This window comes from Hyla sarda, chromosome 6 (genome assembly GCF_029499605.1).
Source record: "Hyla sarda isolate aHylSar1 chromosome 6, aHylSar1.hap1, whole genome shotgun sequence".
NCBI lineage: Eukaryota > Metazoa > Chordata > Amphibia > Anura > Hylidae > Hyla > Hyla sarda.
In genome coordinates, this window is record NC_079194.1 from 39,284,856 (window position 1) to 39,306,730 (window position 21,875).

At 40.7% G+C, this 21,875-nt stretch overlaps 1 protein-coding gene and 1 long non-coding RNA gene across 5 annotated transcripts in view; one reads left to right on the forward strand and one right to left on the reverse strand.

Annotated features, from left to right (window-relative positions):
• The window catches only part of KCNT2 (potassium sodium-activated channel subfamily T member 2), an 814,344-nt gene that overhangs the window by 133,726 nt on the left and 658,743 nt on the right, over positions 1-21,875 (forward strand). The gene's annotated exons all lie outside the window — the stretch shown is intronic.
• The window catches only part of LOC130275498 (uncharacterized), a 50,057-nt gene continuing 42,698 nt past the window's right edge, over positions 14,517-21,875 (reverse strand). For both annotated transcript variants that reach the window (XR_008844799.1, XR_008844798.1), the window contains one exon: positions 14,517-14,826. This is a non-coding gene — a long non-coding RNA (uncharacterized LOC130275498). The remainder of the gene's footprint in view (positions 14,827-21,875) is intronic.

Here is a 21,875-nt window from a genome sequence, read left to right on the forward strand (position 1 = left end):
GCCTAAACTATAAAAATATATCCTTAATTAAACCACACGGTCAATGGCGTACACATAAAAAAAAATCCAAGATCCAAAATAGCATATTTTTGGTCACTTTGTATACCATAAAAAATGAATAAAAAGTGATCAAAAAGTCAGATCAAAACAAAAATGTTACCGTTAAAAACTTCAGATAACGGCGCAAAAAATGAGCTCTCATACATTCCCATATGCGGAAAAATAAAAAAGGTATAGGGGTCAGAACTGGTCATTTTTAAACATTTTATTTTTCCTGCATGTAGTTATCATTTTTTCCAGAAGTAAGAAAAAATCAAACCTATATAAGTAGGGTATCATTTTAATTGAATGGACCCACAAAATAAAGATAAGGTGTAATTTTTACCAAAAAATGAATTGATTAGAAACGTAAGCCCCCAAAATCTACAAAATTGTGTTTTTCTTTTTCTTAAAATTTTGTCGCACAATGATTTTTTTTAGTTTTGCTGTAGATTCTTGGGTAAAATGACTGATGTGATTACAAAGTAGAATTGGTGGCACAAAAAAAAACCATTATATGGGTCTGTAGATGCAACATTGAAAGGGTTATAATTTTTAAAAGGTGAGGAGAAAAAAAACGAAAGTGCAAAAACGGAAAAACCCAGAGTCCCCAAGGGGTTAAAAACACAGAAAAATAACATGCAATAAACTGATATATGTATATATATATATATATATATATATATATATATATATATATATATATTGTAGTATATATATATATTGTAGTTTATGTATATATATATATATATATATATATATATATATATATTACAATATATACATATACATATATATATATATATATATATATATAATTGTACATTGTTGCATATTATATATTATTGTTAAAACAGCATTCCTCTATAACTACACTGTTCCTATTATGAGGCTTCGTTGTTTAAGACCTTAATTAACATCAAGCTAATGTATTATAAATATTTTGCTAAATGAAATTTATTTTGTTTGTATATAAATGATTAACTAATATGTTAGATTTCTCTGCGGGTGCCGCCTGCCCCAGAACAGTGTTATGACCTGGGTGCATTCAGTGATGCCAGTAAATCCAATATTGTTGCTAATTAGACCGGAGCTGCGATCGCGGAGCTTTTTTAATCTCGAAGATGTTTTAGTTGACTTAAATAACCTCTGCAAATGAACTGAGAATAAATAGGCATAATAACACTTTGTTTTAAGTTGTCAAGCATTACTGGCAGCTGATAACCTTTCCGACGATTCACTCTCCTGTAAGGGGACTCGGAGCATTTAGTGCACAAACATGTAATCACGGTATTAATACGGACAGATGCCTCCAGAAAGACTGCATAGGAAGCATATCCCAGTCCTAGCAGATGCCATTCATTAATACGGCATGAACAAGCTCAAAATGCAGATGATGCTTGAATTTCCTTCTAATTGAATTAGATTCTGTACCGAAATAGCTGGTAATTCAACACATGAAGAAAAACTAAAATAGACTAAAGTAAAGTTTGAATTTAAAAAGTGTTTAAATAAAAACTGGCCAGGATTTCTGCCTACAGTTTAAAGGGGTTATCGACCATAAGGGTCTTTTTAGTACTTACCTGCCAGACAGTAACGGACATGCTTAGAAAGGATCTGTGCTTGTCTCAGAGCTAACAGGCTGTGTTGTAAGTTCACCATAATGCTGTGACTTTTTTGTGAGATGGCTATTTCCTGTTGGAGTTCCCTACCTCCAACTACGTGTCCTAGGACCCCTTGTTTGTAAGTGTGAATTCACTTTTCTCCCTCCCACACAACAGTCACCCCACCCATTGAAGCACACCTGGGACGATTTCCTGCAGCAATGTGGAGAATGATGTCCCCCTTCCTCCCCCACACCCAGTGGTCGCTCCACCAATTGAAGTACAGATTCCCTTTCATCCCCTGACTAGTGATGTAATTTCTCGGGCCGCACTGCAACCTGGGAAATCCTGAGACGACACTCATATTGTATGCTGTTAAAAATTAACTCATAAGAGTTGTCAGACCAGCCATCAACACACAGGTACAGACACTATATTGTGAACTACACTAACTTTACAGCCCCTGTAGCATAGTCAATTTAAAAAAAAAAATGTAAATCCTGAAATACTCTTTTGAAACCACCGGTTATTTTTTAATGTGATTATTGAGTTTGAAAACATTGATAAACTCTGTAATTGAGAATAGCTTCTGTTTCTGGGAGATTTGCCATATGTCACATCTTATTAGTCGCTTCTTAGCAACAGACCACAAAGTGCCACTTTTAGGCTGCACAAACATATCAGCAGTGCGTCGTCTGTTTACATCACTTTATATTGGCCGTGGAAAGGAATAGTAACTAGGCTATAAAATGTTCACTTTGTAACTAATTCATTCATAACTAAGTTACATTTTACCTAAAAGAAGACACAACAAATATTGTGCTGTACCAATAAAAGGCATATCATTTATGTGACAATAAAAAAAAAAAAGACAGAATGAAAACCTTGATGAGCAGGAACAGAGATAGAAGTCGTAGTCAGGCCCCAGTGCCTGAAGGAGCTCATGGTAGATGTAGCTTGGAGCTCCTTAGTAGTGTTGCTCGCGAATATTCGCAATGCAAATTTCATTCGCAAATTCACAGATATTCGCGAATATAGCACTATATATTCGCAATGACGAATATTCATTTTTTTTTCACAGTATACATCATAGTGATCATCCCTCTCTGCTTCCAGCTTGTGTGGTGTAAAGAAGGCTCTAATACTACTGTGTGAGACTGGAAATTTGCATATGCTAATTTTCACTTATGCTAATTTTCACTTATGCTAATTTTCGCATATGCACATTTTCGTATATGCAAAAATAAAACGTGAATATTACGAATATGCAAATTTAGAAAATATATAACGAATATTCGTCAATATATTTGCTAAATATCGCGAATTGGAATATGGCCTATGCCGCTCAACACTACTAACACTACCAGTTATAATCATGGGACATGTACCATATTCTTGACAGCCATGGTACATGTCACCGAGGAGCTCCAAGCTATACAGTATGGCTCTCTCTATGGGACAGAACTGTGCAAATCCCTTCTGTTACGAGAAGTAAAAAGTATATTGCAAATGTCAAGCTTCTTGTCTAACAATGAAGATCAGGAATAGCTCTAATCTCTGCCATTTTACCCTTTTAGGACTACAATTAAAGGGGTACTCCGGTGTAAAACATTTTTTTTTTTAAATCAACTGGTGCTCGAAAGTTAAACAGATTTGTAAATTACTTCTTTAAAAAAAATCTTTACCCTTCCAGCTACAGAGAAAAAACTTTTATTTTTGAATTTCTTTTTTGTTTTGTCCAGTGCTCTCTGCTGACACCTCTGTCCATGTCAGGAACTGTCCAGAGCAGCATAAGTTTGCTATGGGGATTTTCTCCTGCTCTGGACAGTTCCTGATACGGGCATCAGGTGTCAGCAGAGAGAACTGTGGACAAGACAAAAAAGAAATTCAAAAAGAAAAGAATTTCCTCTGTTGCATACAGCTGCTAAAAAGTACTTGAAGAGTTACGATTTTTTAATAGAAGTAATTTACAAATCTGTTTAACTTTCTGGCATTAGTTCATAAAAAAATAAATAAAATTAAAAAATGATTCTACTGGAGTACTCCTTTAATAAAGAATGATAAATGTAGAAAAAAAAAAAAAAAAAGCCTGAAAAATTTGTTATAATCACAGAAGGACGTATTGAACTATTGAAACTGCTTAATAATGGGCACATATAATAAAATAAACCAAAATATGTGTTACTTCCATAACTGAAACAAATCATGTTACACATATATAACAGTATTTAAATAGCAATAAAAGAGAAAACTGGGGAGCGGCTGCAGTTTCAATTTTATTACCATACAGTTCTCACTAGAACAGGAAAAAAAAGAAAATTTACACTCTGTGAGTGGCCAAAAAACAGACCACTCACAACTTTATCTTGCGTTGAATTATTGTTTTAGAATAAGGAGAACTTCTGTGGTTGCCGCTGCTCTCCTCTCTGGGGGAATATTACCACCCGATCTATACACTGGAATGTATAGATCCTCGTTGTTTTTTTTGCTTTCATTCCAGAATAACAGTATTTAGAAACAGAATGTCACATTGGGCAGGGATAGAGTACAGCCCTAAACTTGCCCACACCCTCTGTCCCTGCCGACTTGCATACCTGTCCTAAGCAACGGGTCCACAATCACGAAGACGGTCCCTTCCACTGGCAACCAGGAACAGAGGGAGATGAACTAAAGTAGCCAAGCTCACAGGCGCATGCTCAGCCTGGTAATTGCTCACAACCCAGATTGGCTAAGGTGTAGCCAAGCAACCAGGCCAGGCCAAAGCTCAGGGAAGGTTAATCCTTCGACTTCTTATGCAGAAGAAAAAATAAATAAAAATAATAATATATATATATATATATATATATATATATATATATATATATTACTGGACAAATGTGGCTACTCAAATTTACTATACATATATATACATATATATATATATATATATATATATATATATATATATACATATAGATATATGTTAAGTATTATTATTATTAATAACCTTCAAATGGTAATTTAAAGTAGAGATAAGTTAACCTCCCAAAATTTGTTTCGATAGGGTAGACTTGAATCCTATTCAGATTTGACAACAATTTTAGATTTGTACAGCATCACCATATACCTCTGGGAACCCACAGACATTTGTTGTGCCTGGTTCTCTGCTCCCAGCCTGGCAAATGTTCACTGAGAAGCAAGACGTACAGTATTTGTCTCACCGCAAGTTATGCAATGGGGATACCACATTTCATTTCTGGCCAACGTCCAAAATTCCATGGTTTGCTATATTTCTATCTCCAGAAATTACCAGCTTGAACTAAGTCTATAAGGTGATTTCTGTGGCCCTGTCTGACAGTAGGATGTGATGAAGGGTAAGAAGCTGAGCTCTGTGATATATAGGTTTATATGATTTTTGTGTAATAGGCAAAGTAAATCCTGACAGGACTCCTAGGAGAGGCAGTGAGAGTCCTGCTCACTCTGCCCACTGTCAGTGATTGACATATTTTCCTGAATTAGTTGGTGTCCACAAAAGTCTGTCAATAATTCTGTGAGGGCGGGGTACGTAGGATTCTCATTTTATCTCCAAGGATTTACTTCACCTTTACTTAGAGATTATATGTAAATCAAATAAACCTATATATCCCAAAGCTCAGCTTCTCTCCATCTGTACTATTCTGCTTTTAGATAAGGTAGGATCAATTATCTGACTGGTTTGCTTTAAGGCTAAATTCATATATTGTATTTTTCAGTGTTTTTATGTTTACTCCATTCACTATGCAGTTTCAGAAATATTATGTTTGAATAGTGTAGACATTTCCGCATGCGGAAATACCCAATATTCTTATATAAACATTATAAACCCAAGTGGACTATTATAGGCAATCATTCAATTACTTGTACTGTTCAGTGCTATACAAAGGCAAAGCACTGATCAGTAATATGGGCACCCTACTTGTACAGTCTACCTGAGGCAGACTGTATAAGAAGATGAGTTTTCTATGGCATGGAGGTAAAAAGAGGCCCTCTGGCTGCCATTTTAGCTAATACAAACCATCCAGCCATAGTGTTCTGCGGATGACCCTATAAGTCCCCCGAAGCTACCAGCATTTGTACGGTTAACTTTTAGATGCCACAATCGTCATTGGTTGCGGCATCTAAATGGTTAATAGCGGACATCAGTGTGATAGCAGCCAGTACTCACCGAGTCACACAGTGTGTTTATGTGGGCCCTGTGTCGTTAAGGTGGTAAATTGTTCAAAAAGTCGTGTATTTGTTGTGTATGAAGGAGCCCTCCTAAAAATAAGCACATTTAAGTGGGAAAGCAAATGTGAGAAAAGAAGAAAGCGGAACAAGAGTAAGAAAAATCCCTATAATGAGCAATGTGGCATTCTGCTTGGTATTAATGAATGATACAGGGATTTGTAATGTAATCATATTAAGCAGGACACGGCTCTTCCTCTTCCCAGTGAGCCTGGTTAGTAGGCGAGATGGAGTGAGCTCTGCCAGCAATGAACACATCAGGCCGGATCCTGTATTATAAGAGAATATCTAGTTTACATGGAGATCCAGACATGGGCAGCCCGGCATTAGAGACAACCGAAACAGACAGGTCAAGGGAGCAGACATGGCTATGAGCAAACTAGAATCACTGCAACAATCTGGGCAGAAGACCAAGATGTCCCCTCGCTTGGTGCCATGTAGTGCCACTTTTGTGCCTTTCCCAGGACATGAACCATCCTTATCTGAAACAGGACAAAGGTAAAAGGAAAAACATTACTTGTCTCATTCATCCTGTGTGCAGGAAAACAATTGGCATAAGTCAGCGAGAAGCAACAGATGGGAGACATTTATGTTTTCATAAACGCTTATCTATCTATCTCATATCTATCTTTCTATCTATCTCATCTATCTATCTCATATCTATCTTTCTATCTCATATATATCTATCTCATATCTATCTATCTCATATCTATCTTTCTCATATCTATCTATCTATCTATCTATCTCATATATATCTATCTCATATATATCTATCTCATATCTATCTTTCTCATATCTATCTTTCTATCTATCTATCTATCTATCTATCTCATATCTATCTATCTCATATCTATCTATCTATCTCATATCTATCTATCTATCTCATATCTATCTATCTATCTATCTATCTCATATCTATCTATCTATCTATCATCTATCTCATATCTATCTATCTCATATCTATCTATCTATCTCATATCTATCTATCTATCTATCTCATATCTATCTATCTATCTATCTATCTATCTCATATCTATCTATCTATCTATCTATCTATCTATCTATCTATCTAATAAACAAAAGGCAACCACACTCCCATAAGATGCAAAAAAGGTTAGGTCTTTATTCACACAAGCGTGAAGGTGGCGACGTTTCGGCTAGCTCACCTAGCCATTATCAAAGTTTGATAATGGCTAGGTGAGCTAGCCGAAACATTGCCACCTTCACGCTTGTGTGAATAAAGACCTAACCTTTTTTGCATCTTAAGGGAGTGCGGTTGCCTTTCATTTATTATTTGGGGAGATTCGTGACCGGGATCTGTAGCACCATTGTACCTACCCTGCGAGTGCTGCTCTCTTGGACTTTTTTCTATCTATCTATCTATCTATCTATCTATCTCATATCTATCTATCTATCTATCTATCAATCATCTATCTCATATCTATCTATCTATCTATCATTTGTCTTATATCTATCTATCTATCTTTATATCTATCTATCTCATCTATCTATCACCACAAGATGATGATGATAGATAGAAGATAGATAGATAGATAGATAGATAATAAATATGAGATAGATAGATTTTTCCATACACGTTTTATGTTTTACTTTTTATGTTGAATTGGCCGATAAAGCATCTATTTGTATATAATAGTATTGGGGATGAATATATATCTTTCCACCTAAATAGATTGATGATCATTTTTGGATAGTTATTAGATCAGGGTTCTGCTGGCTCAGGTAATGGAATGTCTTCTAGTATGAAGATGAAGGCTCTAGCTAAGAAATCCTCAGCCTCCCCCCATTATAGGAGAACATAAAGACCCTGTGATAGGTGACGGACTCAGAGGAGAAGTTTTCTTTGTGGTTGTTGTTTTCTGCTGATTGGAAATTTTGTACTGCAGCTTGTTGAGAATGCCTGGAGGGAAAGAATGTATCCCTTATGGCATCACGTTCCCCTGCTATGGCTATAAATATTGTATTATCTGATATCCCCCAGATCATTATATTGCTGCGCTAAAGAATACAGGAATAAGTTGCAACTCAACAAAAAACAGGTACAGATCTTTCTAAAGTTCATCTGGAGTTAACACATTAGAATTTCAAGTGTCTCTGACAGTTTTCGCAACTCTGTAAAAAAGTTCTGTATATATATATATATATATATATATATATATATATATATGTATATATTACAGAGTAGATTATTGTCAACCCTTCTGGCACTATGGCATGTCTTCCCAGGGTCATATGCTTTTAAATTATTTAAAGTGTTCTTGTCATTTAGAAAAAACTTTTGACAGGTCATAGGGACATGTTTAAAGGGTCTGAACACTCAGGGTCTAAGTGTTTAGACCCCAACAGATCTTAAGATATTGCCGGGAGAAGCTCATGGCACTGTGCATCAGCCTTCAGCTGGTCTCAATCTATGCCATGTTGGACAAGGCAAGTTCCATTTTAGGCTTCTTTCACACTACAAAATGACTCAGTTTTAAATATCCTCACAAAGTTCCGTCTGAAAATCGGCTGTAAAACGGCAGTTACAAAATCCTATACGGCCGTTAGAAAATCCCATTATAATCTATGGGATTTTTCTAATAGCCGTTTTAACCCGTTATAGCCCGTTATTAATAACAGACATTATTTTGTGATGGAAGATAGTAATGGGAGAAATAGTGCATGCATTAGTGTACAGGAGCAGGGACTCCTCACTTTGACAGAAGTTCCTGTTCCTGTACATACTGTGTTTGTTCTGAAACAAATCACAAATCCAAAATAATTTGGAATTTAATGAATCTGAAATTATTGGGAAATTCAAGGCAAATTTGATTACTTTAGAATCAGTTTGCTCCTTTCTTAATAAACATGTGAACATTTATTTATGTTTTTTTTTTTTTTTTTGCAAAAGTCATGCGTAAACTGTGCACCTAGTAAACCACGGCCAAAAAACGCCCATTGAATTCACTGGCAAAAAGAACCCCACAAAACTATACAAGTCATAGAAATTTGCATCGTAAATGTGGCGAACGCTGGGGACCATGAGGTTGGGAAAATGTAGGCTCATTAGGGCTTTTAAAAATGACCCCCAAAAACTCCTGACCAATTGGGTTCGTAGGCTTCCCATATAGCACAGCACATGTAGCATGTCTGCTCTATGGACAAGAAATATCCTAAAAACACCCGAACAACACAGTTGATAAAGAATTTACTTGGTACCAAAGTTATGTTGTATGCCTCTTGCTCCTTAACATTCTTTTCCCATTATTTTTTTTAGTTAAATCGAGATGGAAAATGTTACTATATATATATATATATATATATATATATATATATATATATATATATATATTTATGTAATAAAAAATAAATATTTTAGTTTACCTTGACGAGCAAACAGGTAACCCCAGATATGATGGTGGTCTAGCAATTCTTCTGTGATTTTTGGCCCAATGTTTATTTTTAACAGCATACAAAATGACTGTCATCTTAGGTTTTTCCAGGTTGTAGTGCACCCTGAGACATTACATCACTAGTCAGGTGTTCAGAGGGATCCTGTCCTGCTTCAGTGGGTTGAGCGACCGCTGGGTGAGAGGGAGATTATTTTGCAGTGAATTGTAGGTTTGCAACAGCCAGAGGCACCCTATTTAGAAAACACTGGCCTATTGCATCAAGGGGAACACAGGTGTAATTCAATGGATGAGGTGGCTGATGCGTGGGAGAAAGAAAAATGACCTCACACTTACAAACAAAGAATTATGGAACATGTAGTTGGAGGGAGGGAACTCAAACAGTAAATGAACAGTTCACAAAAAGATAGGCACAGTGTTTTGGTTGACTCAGAACATAGCCGTTTAGCTCCAAGACAAGCACAGATCCTTCCCAAGCATCTGTCTGGCAGGTACGTGCTAAAATCACCTTAAGGTGGATCACTTCTTTAAGAGACATAGAGCTGTACATACATACATACAACTTGAGATGTAATTCCCTTCAGGATCTGTATTTCTGTTATTCTTATGTTTTCATTGAAGATATGTCTCTGTTTTTCCTTTCTACACTTTCTCAAGATCCTGGAGAGGATCGAAACGTCGCTGCTCTTTTCACATTTTTTTTCATGGAATACATTTTTCACTTTTTCATACTATGGAGTGCTGAATTGGCTTTCATTTTTATTGATGTGAAGGAATTGGTGGACTTGGTTCTTTTTCAGTAGCCTGCACCCACACTTTTGGACACACTTTTGGTTTGAGTGTTGTTGCATTTTTTTTCATTTTTTCTATATATATATATATATATATATATATATATATATATACAGTGGTCCCTCAACATACGATGGTAATCCGTTCCAAACAGACCATCGTTTGTTGAAACCATCCATTTGAGGGATCCGTGCATTGTAAAGTATAGGACTGTGGTCTACAACCTGCGGACCTCCAGATGTTGCAAAACTACAACGGCTGTCCAGGCATGCTGGGTGTTGTAGTTTTGAAACATCTGGAGGTCCGCAGGATGTAGACCACTGTTAGAGGAAGTTGAACTCACCTGTCCCCGCCGCTCTGGACCGTCACCGCTCGTCACCGCTGCCCTGGATGTCGCCGTCCATTGCTGTCACCCCGTCCCCGAGGTGTCCCCGACTCTCCGGCAAGGCCTCTGCTTCCCCGGCATCCGCGCTCTCCGTCGCCGCCATCACAGCGCTACGCACGCCGCTCCTATTGGATGATGGGACGTCGATGGAGAGCGCCGGCGATGCAGGGGGTCCTGAAGAGGACGCACCGGAGCCCCAAGGACAGGTAAGTGATCATCAGCGGACCACACGGGGCACCGTAAACGGCTATCCGGCGGCAGCTGAAGCAGTCAGCGTTGCAGGATAGCCGTTTATGCGATGGCCCCGACATACAAAAGCATCGTATGTTGATGCTGCCTTCAACATGCGATGGCTTCTGATAGGCCATCGCATGTTGAAATTATCGTATGTCGGGACCATCGTAGGTCGAGGGGTCACTGTATATATATTACAACAAATGTATCCTGCTACAAATAATGTGGGGAAGGTCCAGAATCCGTTATTGCAAACACAGCATCATGGATATCAGCCAAGAATAGTTGTAGGTTCTCCAGTAATAGCAGTGAATCATGCATCGTCTTAGCATGCACACATAAGGATATACGAGGCAATAGCAAATGATGATGCACAGTCTGAGCTGGTAAGCACATAGATATACTGTACTAGGCAACAGCAAAGAATCATGCTTTTTCTGATCAGGTGACATACGGATATACTAGACAATAAATACCATATAATGATGCATAGTCTGAGCAGTTAAGCACATAGATTTACTAGGCAATTGCAAAGAATCATGTATTGTCTGCTCATGTAAACATGAGGATATACTAGGCAATAGCAGATGGTGATGCATAGTCTGAGCAGGTAGTATAAATACATAAACTTACAAGGCACCGGCAGAGAATCATCCACTGTCTGAGCATATAAACACAGTACACAGATAGTGTGAATACAGATCAGTCAGTCAGAAGCTATCTAAACAAAAGTACAATGCATAAACTATTCCTATATGCATGAAAAAAAGTTTAAAGTTTCGGGAGTAGTGTGTAAGAGTGAGTCTAGATGGCACAATAGTGATGTATGATCAAAGCTAGAGATGGGCAAATCGAAGCTGACAAAGTCGAATTTGTTCTGAATTTCATGAAAAATTCGAACTTCCTCGCGCTTCGTGGTATGGCTTCATTCACTACATTTTGTGTGGGCTGGGGGGCTAAAATGGAGGCTACACTTGAGGACATGGGGTAAGGAAGTCTGGGAAGTCAGATCATCACCAAGTCAGGCATCATCACCCTGAATCACATGGCGGCATGCAGCCTATCAGCAGCCAGCTCTATGATGTCACAGCCCTATATGTTTGACAGCCATTGACAAAGATGGACATTTGCTGAGAGAGCAGAGACTGTGTGTGCGCACTAATCACCGTTACTGACAATGCAGATCTTTACAGCAGCGAATCCATTCACCTCAAGCCCAAATTCGTGGGCCTGACATCACAGGCGTGAGCGGGACCTGATGTCATTGGCTTTCATGAACTCATTGCCTAACTATGTAAGTATGGTGGAACTGGCTGAAGCCATTAGTAGGGCCTGGCATTGCTTGGGCAGTACAGGGATAACAGTGCTCTTCCTCCTAGTATTGCCAGGGTGCCAAAGTTGACTAAAGACAGAAGCATCAAATCCTCCACCTACCGGGACAAACTGGTCTTAGGAGTGATAGCCCGCTCCACCAATCATCATTTGCAGCGATATCTCACCTCAACCAGTGGTTATCGGAGCAGACTGTCACTACCAAGACCAGTTTGTCTTGGAAAGTGGGAACAGAGAGCTTAAATAGGCAAAAGGCAGGTCCAATTTGGAGATCGTGGGTAGTCCGACCACTGGGATAGGGTATAAGTTTTACATATCTGTACAACCCCTTTAAGAAGTCTATTTTTACAAATGTGTTTTTCTTTTGGTACCTGATGCTTTAATTTGGTGAACAGAGACTAACCCGCCTTATTGTTGACCTCCGCATCGAGATCCTAAAACACAGTCACTTTCATGGGTTCCCTTAGTTACTTTCATAATGCTTGGGAACAAATGCTGATTGGAGAAATTGTTTAGATAAGCTGATATTTTCCTTCTGGATGTAACTTAATTTTGGCTTTTGGATATCTATTTTAAGCTAGGTTTACGTATGTCCAGCATACGTAATCCCAGCCTAAATCTCAATGCAACTGATGCCAAAACTGTTGACAACATGTATCAGTTATCATCAGTTGTGTAGCATCCGGCGACCATTATTTATTAACAATGGACAGGGGATTTCAGCAAGATTTGTTCCCTTGTCCGGTGCCGGTCCGGAAAGTCCAATCATCTGGCATCCAAACTGAGACGATAAATGATTGTAAACTGTTCCATTCAAATGAATGGGATCAGTTCTGCTATCAGTTTCCTACTGTGTATGCTGGAGGGAAACGCCGCCTGACAACTATAAAGGAGGTCTTAGATAGCCCTTAGTGCCCCTGTTAAACGTAGTTCTTCTTCTTGGATGCCAATTTATGTTTGAATTCAGGGTTTTATCCACTTCAGGCTTTTCTATGGTTTTACCTTATTGGTCAATGTATGATTCTCCACTGTTGCCTAATAGATCTATGTGCTTAGACTATGTGTCATTGTGTGCTATTATCTAATCTATTTTTACGCTTATGTTCGCACACATTGTATTCTGCTCAGCTATCACTTAGTACACCTTTATGTTTACCTGTTAAGACAATGCATCATTCTCTGCTATTGGGTAGTATCACTGAGCACCTAGAGTTATTCTCTGCTAGTATTCATGATAGCTTCAAAAAACCTGAAATCTATGTTAGCTATAAGCTGGTGTAGATTTCAACTCCTTCAGTTCTGGTATACAGAAGGCTATGTTTACACAGCGGAACTTCCGAGCGAAATCTGGCAGACAGGACCGGTTCTGCCTATAGGCGAAATAGGCAGCCACCTAGAGCCCCCTCTTGATGGGGGTGCCGCTCTGGCCACTGCCAGAAAGTTAATAGCCGGCATCCAAAAGCATCCACCGCTCATCCGAAGCACCCGCCCGGCCAGCACCACCGTCGCATTCTTCAGCCTGCTTGAGCGCAGTGCCACCTCCCATGTCAGACAGGCAGGGCAGGTCCTTCCAGCATCCTGACATCGCGTGCGCCTCCACACATCTGCCCCATGAGGAGGAAGTTTGTTACAGTGTGTCAACCCAGTAGTAAGCTGGGACGTGTCAAAGGGTGGTGTCAATGGGCGGGGTCAAGGGGCCTCAAAATTTACTTTCACCTAGGGAGGCAAAAATCCTTGCACCAGCCCTGCCGGCGGAGAACAGAGACCCATTGTTTTCAATAGAATACTGCTACACCGCGCACGCGGCATAACATGACAGAAGCATTTGTCGTGGAAATTCTAATTCCACCCTTCGCAGAAAGAATTAACTTGTCAATTCTTTCTGCGGAATCCGCTGGGAAATGCATTGGTGTCAACGGAGCCAGTGCATTTCTGAGCGATCCTAGCACTGGTATGTTCTACCGATGCCGGCTGTCTGCAGAAAGTCCGTCTGGAAATCTTCCGGGCAGACATTCCGCCATGTGAACATATACTAAGGGGTATATCTGCTGGGCTAAAGGAGACCACACCCCAGCCAGTATGCCTCCAGCTGTTGCAAAACTACAGCTTCCGGCATGCCCGGACAGCCTTTGGCTGTCCGGGCATGCTGGAAGTTGTAGTTTTTCAACAGCTGGAGGCATTCTTCCGGTGAAACACTGATTTAGATAATCCTTCATACTGTCAATACTGAAAGCAAATTTTTATATTCTCATATGACTTCTTATATCTGGTTCATACAATTTAAATTTGTTATTGTCTTTAAATACTGGTTTACAGTGACATTTTTATACTTGTTAACATTTTTGTATGGCCTTTTTTTTAGGACCATTAGTAATTCGCTCTATGCGCCAGAGTAAAACTTAGATACTAAACTCGATTTATTCCTTGATGCATGAAATGATGGTGTCTGTCTTTTAATTCTGCTCAGTGCTTGGACTATAGAATAAAAAAATAAAAAAAACGAAATCATTAAATATAATACTGTAGAGAATTATCGGGTTGGAACGAGCAAACTCTAAAGTATTCTGTGCTTGTTGTCACATCTCCTGTAAGTGTCGTAAACGATACACGATTATATGAAGAGAAATGTAATGTTTCCCTCAGCGCTGTCATGTTCTAGCTTTTCATAATAACTCTTTGAGATTGCTGCACTTTTTCACATTTTTTTTTTATTGTCTGCCAATCACATGAAAGCTTTGTAGAGGTGAGGATGGCACTGCGCTTGCGGGGTCATTTCTGTTCATTTGACCTGGTAAAAAAAAAAAATACTGTAAAAATGCATTCTTATATGGTAAAGATAAAAGGAATGTAAATATGTCCTATTACTTTTTTAATCTGTTTTAAAATTGATTTAGATAACATCTTACCTGAAAGTATTCAACACATTCGGACCAGTAGGTCTAAGGGTGTTACACCTGAAATGTGTTACCATTTTTCATGCTTACTTGTTATTTGTATCCTGCCCTTATGATTCCAATAAATTTAAAGGGGTTTTCTAACATAAGGTGACTTTAGTAAATAAGTGTCATACCGTAATGGACATGCAATGTAGAGCAAGGTTCAGCTCTCCCTATGTAGCCCAAGGAGTCTCGTACCGGAATGAACCACTTCCATGCAATATTAATCAAACAAACTGGATGGTCTAGCACTTGTATCGGTAAAATAGTGAGGATTTTATTCAATAGATATAGGTACAAACATTGTGACGCGTTTTGGCTGCTAATTTACAGCCTTAGTCATACATATAATGGACATGCTTACCAAGGATCTGTGCTTGTGTTGGTGGTAAATGGCTATGTCCTGTGTCCCCCATCATGCTGATGTCCTGTTTTTGAGAACTGGCTACTTCGTGTTTCTGTGGCCTCACTCAGACTACAATCCTCAGGATCCTTTGTTTCAAGGTGGGAGGTGACTCATTTCCCTCCCACACATTGGTTGCCCCACCCATTGAAGCCCAGCCATGCTTCCTTTGATCACATGACTTGCCCGACATCACCTGGCACACAAGCTGTGGATCTGTGTGATGATAAATGCACACACATGTGTGCCAGTCACATCATCAGGGGGATGGCTTTACACACAACAAGTGAATCAGTCAAGTTCCTTTCAGCACCTGACTTGTGGTGCATTGTCTCGAGCTGCACATCATACTGGGAAAGGTCCGAGACAACACTCACTCTGTAGGCTTCAGAAAATGATCTTCCGGAGAAAAGAAAGACAATCCCAGAATACCCCTTTAACTGAGGTGGGACACAATTCTTCAACCAGTGATTGGTTGAGCAGCACTGTAAGGCACTAACCCCCAGCACCAGGAGCTCGGCTGTGTGCGGGGCTGAGTGTCAATGTGTTACAGTGTTACAGTGCATAGTGATGTCTCATCTCAGCCAGTGATTGGCTAAGCAGTGCTGTGACAGATAGACCCCCACCCAGTACCAGGAAGAGGGCTATAAAAATTTATTTGGAATGACTATTTCATGAACAAGCAGAAAATTATTTCACAAAATTTTTGAGTTTTTCACGAAAAACACTGAATACATCAACCATAATTTAGCACTAACAATATGTCACACAAAAAAACCTCAGAATTGCTTAAAGGGGTATTCTGGTGGAAAACATGTTTTTTTTATTTATTTTTTTATAAACTAGTGCCAGAAAGTTAAACAGATTTGTAAATTACTTGTATTTAAAAATCTTTATCCTTCCAGTACTTATTAGCTGCCGTATATTACAGAGAAAGTTATTTTCTTTTTGGATTTCTTTTTATTGTTTCTGTCCACAGTGCTCTCTGCTGACACCTCTAATCAGAAACTGTCCAGAGTAGGATAGGTTTGCCAATGGGATTTGCTCCTGCTTTGGACCCTTCCTAATTTTTAATAGAAGTACTTAAAAAATCTGTTTAACTTTCTGGCACCAGTTGATTAAAAAATATATATTTTCCACCGGAGTACCCCTTTAAGTCAGTAAAAGCATTCCAAAATTATTCCCACAAAAAGAGGCTCATGTCAAGTTTGAAAAATGGGGCTTAGTCATTAAGGTCAAAGGTCAAGTTGTACTACCATTCACAACCTTAGGGCAGGAGTAGTGCTGTTTTTTACAACAGGTTCAATGCATTCCAGTTGGTAACAATATCCAGGGCCATTTGAAGGAATTTGACGCCCCAAGCTAAAGGGACATGGAGCCCCCCCCCCCGATGTTCACGCACGTCACGCTCTAGGGCCGGCATCAGGACGTAGTAACGCCGGCACTTGAATTCTGGGAGTGTGACGTGAGCGAACGTCGAGACGAGGCCCCCACATTAGGTGCAGCACAGTTCCCCCCACATTAGATGCAGCACAGTTCCCCCCACATTAGGTGCAGCACAGTTCGCCCCACGTTAGGTGCAGCACAGTCCCCCCCACGTTAGGTGCAGCACAGTTCCCTCCACGTTAGGTGCAGCACAGTTCCCCCCACGTTAGGTGCAGCAGAGTTCCCCCCACGTTAGGTGCAGCAGAGTTCCCCCCACATTAGGTGCAGCAGAGTTCCCCTCACATTAGGTGCCGCAGAGTTCCCCCCACATTAGGTGCAGCATAGCTCCCCCACATTAGGTGCAGCATAGCTCCCCCACATTAGGTGCAGTATAGTTCCTCCAGATTTGGTGCAGTATAGTTCCCCCACATTAGGTGCAGTACATAGTTCCCCACATTAGGTGCAGTATATAGTTCCCCACATTAGGTGCAGTATATAGTTCCCCACATTAGGTGCAGTATATAGTTCCCCACATTAGGTTCAGTACATAGTCCCCCACATTGGGTGCAGTATATAGTTCCCCCACATTTGGTGCAGTATAGCTCCCCCACATTAGGTGCAGTATGTTCCCCCCACAGACATACAGCCTTCAGCCATATACAGTGTATGGCTGGAGGCTGTATGTCTGTTTTACTGGCCAACTTCAGTATTCCGACCACCGCTCTGGGTTCACGATCTACTGCTATGGCCCATAGCCTATGATCGTGACCCCGGAGTGGTGTTTGGAATACTGAAGATGACTTGCCGCTGCCCGCTGGTCACTTACCTACCATGCGCGCGCGTCCTCCTCACCGCTCCGCTCTATTGCCTTGGGCGCACGCACAGATCATCAGTGACGTCCCTGCATGCGCTACTTCCCGCCAGCCCCTGCGTTTTTAAAGTTAATGTGGGGCCGGCGGCCGCACAGAGGTAACTGGGGCATCCTTGTGTCCCGAAAAGATTTTTGGGGACACAGGGATGTCCTTAACCCCTTAAGGACGCAGGACGTAAATGTACGTCCTGGTGAGGTGGTACTTAACGCACCAGGACGTACATTTACGTCCTGTGCATAACCGCGGGCATCGAAGCGATACCCGTGTCATTCGTGGCTGATCCCGGCTGCTGATCGCAGCCAGGGACCCGCCGCCAATGGCCGACGCCCGCGATCTTTCGGGTGTCCGCCATTAACCCCTCAGGTGCCGGGATCAATACAGATCCCGGCATCTGCGGCAGTGCGCGATTTGAATGAATGATCGGATCGCCCGCAGCGCTGCACGGAGGTCCCCTCTCCTTCCTCCGTCCGGCTCCCGGCGTCTCCTGCTCTGGTCTGAGATTGAGCAGACCAGAGCAGGAGATGACCGATAACACTGATCTGTTCTATGTCCTATACATAGAACAGATCAGTATTAGCAATCATGGTATTGCTATGAATAGTCCCCTATGGGGACTATTCAAGTGTAAAAAAAAAAATGTAAAAGTAAAAGTAAAAAAAAAGTGAAAAATCCCCTCCCCTAATAAAAAAGTAAAACGTCCGTTTTTTCCTATTTTACCCGCAAAAAGCGTAAAAATATTTTTTTATAGACATATTTGGTATCGCCGCGTGCATAAATGTCTGAACTATTAAAATAAAATGTTAATGATCCCGTACGGTGAACGGCGTGAACGGAAAAAAAAGTCCAAAATTCCTACTTTTTTAATACATTTTATTTAAAAAAAAATTATAAAAAATGTATTAAAAGTTTTTTATATTCAAATGTGGTATCAAAAAAAAAGTACAGATCATGGCGCAAAAAATGAGCCCCCATACCGCCGCTTATACGGAAAAATAAAAAAGTTAGAGGTCATCAAAATAAAGGGATTATAAACGTACTAATTTGGTAAAAAAGTTTGTGATTTTTTTTAAGCGCAACAATAATATAAAAGTATGTAATAATGGGTATCATTTTAATCATATTGACCCTCAGAATAAAGAACACATGTCATTTTTACCATAAATTGTACGGGGTGAAAACGAAACCTTCCAAAATTAGCAAAATTGCGTTTTTCGTTTTAATTTCCCCACAAAAATAGTGTTTTTTTGTTGCGCCATACATTTTATGATATAATGAGTGATGTCATTACAAAGGACAACTGGTCCCGCAAAAAACAAGCCCTCATACTAGTCTGTGGATGAAAATATAAAAGAGTTATGATTTTTAGAAGGCGAGGAGGAAAAAATGAAAACGTAAAAATTAAATTGTCTGAGTCCTTAAGGCCAAAATGGGCTGAGTCCTTAAGGGGTTAATAGTGATGGGGGGAATTGGCCCGTTGTTACAGGACGGGCAAGCACCGGCTCTGCTCGGGGCCCCCCAGCCTGTTCGGGGCCCCAAGCAATTGCTTGGTTTGCCTGTCCTGTAGCGACGGGCCTGACAATATCTAGTCATCTGCCAAGGCTAAATTAGTCTGCCAGACTGCCAGATAGTGAATCATGATTCATTCATTTCAGAGGACAGTGAGCTTTACACCTCTTTACCCAGTAGTTGGCACTGAGCACAATAATCTTGGGTTTGTTTGCAGCTGTTTGACCATGGAGCGTCCGATGTACAATTCTTGTTTAGGAGCTCTGTAGTGAGTGTGCCAAAAGAGGAGAGGTAAATAGGAAGCAAACGGAATCTGCCGGAAGCTTACTGAAGATCTGTACTTATGTAGGTAGATGACAGATGGAAATGATGTATACTGGTCATCAAGGATGTCCATATACCAATGAAAGCGAGCACATGTGCAGCAGACATGTAGCATGCGTGCAGTGCAATGGCAAGAATTAGAAGAAATCAGTATTGGCTCCAAAGCCCATTAACATAAAGCATCCAAAAAGAAATGTGCAGTACATGTTTATATATGCACATACTGTATAATGTATGAGAAGAAAGGATAGAAAAGCAGCTCAATCACACCACCGTTACGGGTAGTTTTCCCGAAATGTCAGTTTTTTACTCCAACAGTTTTAGAAACTGTTTGGAAATTTATATCAAGCCAGAAATCTCTCCAGAAGGAAAGAGTACCCATCTGCAGATATGTGTTTTGGGGGGTGTTGCCCCTCGTCAGTAAAGAGCAGAGTCTTCTTGGCTGGTGAGAGACCTGTGGACGTCGGTTAACCCCTTAACGATGCAGGACGTAAATGTATGTCCTGGTGCGATGGATACTTAATGCACCAGGATGTACATTTATGTCCTGTACATGACCGCGGTAATGGCGCCCATCACGTCATGCCCCCTCACATAGACTTGTATAGCGCGGTCGGGGCGTGGCATCCCATGGGGGCGGAGTCGTGATGTCATGATACTCCGGCCCCGTGGTCGCCACCCGGCTGTTTGTGAGCTGGCACCGCGGCGTGCAGCTCAAACAGGTGGGTGGCGAATACAAGATTGCGGGGGTCCCCAGCAGTGGGACCCCCGCGGTGAGACATCTTATCCCCTATACTTTGGATAGGGGATAAGATGTCTCAGGGCCAGAGTACCCCTTTAAAGAAAATAAATTAATCAAACTGAGATAGTGGCCTTTTACTTTGCATATTTATGATCTGAGTAGTAAACGTTAGAAGCATTGTTCAATTGTGGGCAATGGCCTTTTGTTAGAAAGTTCACATAACAGTAAATGGATGACAGGGTGTCCTGCTGCTGAGCCCCCAGCAATAGGCTGCAGTCTATGGGAGAACTAAGCAGCCAGAGCCCAGGTCCCCCACAGTGTAACCAGAGGGAAAAGGAAGAACAGAATAGTTCTCATTTACATCAAAAGGCTTTCTATGGAATGTAAAAGTGCGCTGGGTCTTTCAACTGAGAGAATTTTGGTAGCTATTCCCAGCTCTGACTAATAAATGAGAAACTTGCTCTCTATATACTCACAGAAATTCCTAAGACAATAAGATATGAATATATATATATATATATATATATATAAATAAAAAAACAATAATATATATATATATATATATATATATATGTACAGGGCTCAAGTCCACTTTTTCCACAGCAGGTACGCAGTTCCCATTAGCAGGAGTCCTGCAGGACCAGCCCTTAAATGGGTACTCCGCCCCTAGACATCTGACATCTTATCCCTATCCAAAGTATAGGGGATAAGATGTCTGATCATGGGGTCCTGCTGTTGGGGACCCCCGGGATCTCGGCTGCGGCAACCCAGACATCCGGTGCAAGGAACGAGCTTAGATCCATGCTGGATGACTGGTGATGCGGGGCAGAGGCTCGTGACGTCACAGTAATGCCCCCTCAATACAAGTCCCATAGACTTGCATTGAGGGATTGTGACTTCATGAGCCTCCGGCGCTGCACCCAATGCTCTAAACGAATGCCGAGTGCAGCAGGGAGAACGTGGGGGTCCCCAGCGGCGAGACCCCCAGGATCAGATATCATATCCCCTAGGCTTTGGATAGGGTATAACGTGTCTAGTATCCCTTTAAGTGGAAATCTTGGGTGAGTTCCCACACTTTTTTCCCCAGGACTTGACCCCTGTATATATACATATATTTATATATTTTTTTACCCACATAATAGAGTATAAGTGTCAGATTGCGAGGGGGTCCGACCACTGGGACCCCCACGATCTCATGCTCCATTCATTCATTCCATTCATTCTCTATAGATAGCTGAGGTGCTTTGCAGCGGATCGTGGGGCTTGACATCACGTCTCCGGCCGCAGGAACCCAGCGATCTAACATATTATCCACTATCCTCTGGGGATAAATTGTCTGTGGGCGTAGCACCCCTTTAAAGGAAATCTGTCATCAGAATCACCCGCACTAAACCTGTTACACAGGCTGGTAGTGCGGGTGATCCTGATTAAAACGCTTCTTACCTGGTTAAAAACGGTTCAGCGGTTCGTCAGATATCTTTATCTTTAGTTTTCTGTTATTCCCTGGCTTGGGACTCAGTGGGAGGTCTTATCATCTGGGACTCGGCTACACGTCATTCTAGCTGGGCGGAGCGGCCGCCCGGCTCATGAATATTCATGAACTTATCCTCGTAATCTAACTCCTTTTTC